The following is a 1,239-nucleotide window of genomic DNA, read 5'->3' as shown; positions in this document are numbered from 1 at the left end:
GGCGGGGGCTGCTGGCCTCCTGCGAGCCTGGCGTCGGCAGGCGGCGCCGAGTGCTGGAAACACCAGGCTCTTGCTTTCCTCCGCCCCGTTTCGGGTGGCAGCCCTCACTGAGGGTGGTCTGCGCGTTTGCAAACGCTCGACCCCGTTGCGCTCCCCCTCGTCCTCTGCGGGAGGGACAGCCTGCATCAGAACGGCGGAGCCCAGCTGGCCGCGTCTCCCTGCGGGAAATTTCCCCGGCACCGCGGGGACCCTGGACACGGTCCGGAGTGAAAGCCCGCTGTGCCAGCTTGTTATTCCGATCCTGCAGCGAGGAAAGGCGTGTAAGGCTCTCGGCTTGGGATGGTGGACTTGTAATGTTCTAAACAGTGAAGTTGTCATCACGCGCTTTCCTCTTCATCAGATTCTACTTACGGGATAACTCACCTTTCTTTCCACTTGCCCTCTCCTTTTTTTCCATGTGCAGAAAAATCAAAATCACCTACAGAAGTGCTAGGGGAGTAAAGTTAATATTCAGCGTTTCTGGTTGAATTCGGATGGTCCTTGTTCAGTTATTAGTATTCACCTTTTTTTTCTTTCCTGGATGGCTCGTGCACTTTCCGGAGGTGGGGCCGGAGAAAGTGAGAAAGCATCCCCTCTCAGGGATGGTCTCACCTCCCTCCCCTCCCCTCCACTCTCCTTTCCAGATTTTGGGCAGGCTTGCACAGCATGCTGCTGGGAGTGTTTTTCAAGGCCGTGGTCCAGGGAATCGAACCTCTCTGTAGGCCATGTGGGATCCAGCTACCTTAACCACCATGCCGCCGACTGGCCCACATACAGTACATTTGAATGGATTGAATTTAAAGTAGTAAATCTCATGGGTGTGAGTGTTTGAAATGACTCATGATTTAAAAAACAAAAATAGAATAGACTTTGAAATTGGAATCAGGAGGCAAAATAGTTTTTAATTTATTGGACTGGAAGTTTAAAGATACTACATATTTGAAAGATTTTGCTTCTGAGAGGCCAGCTCGTTAGTGTTCAAAATTGATGTCAGGGACCGGCAGGTGGCGTGGTGGTTAAGGCACGAGGTACTCCCACATGGTCGACTGGTTGGAGTCCTGGATCTGGTGGCTTGCTTTTTCACTTTCCCTCTGTCTCTGTCTCTCTCTGGTCAAATTAAAATGAATAAATGAGTAAATAAAAATTAAGTAAATAATGTTTAGAAAATAAATAAATAAAATTGACATCAAAGGGGAATGT

The sequence above is a fragment of the Tupaia chinensis genome, unplaced genomic scaffold, assembly GCF_000334495.1.
Source record: "Tupaia chinensis unplaced genomic scaffold, TupChi_1.0 Scaffold150288_1, whole genome shotgun sequence".
Taxonomy (NCBI): Eukaryota; Metazoa; Chordata; class Mammalia; order Scandentia; family Tupaiidae; genus Tupaia; species Tupaia belangeri.
The sequence above is the reverse complement of the archived record's forward strand: the minus strand, read 5'-3'. Positions refer to the sequence as shown.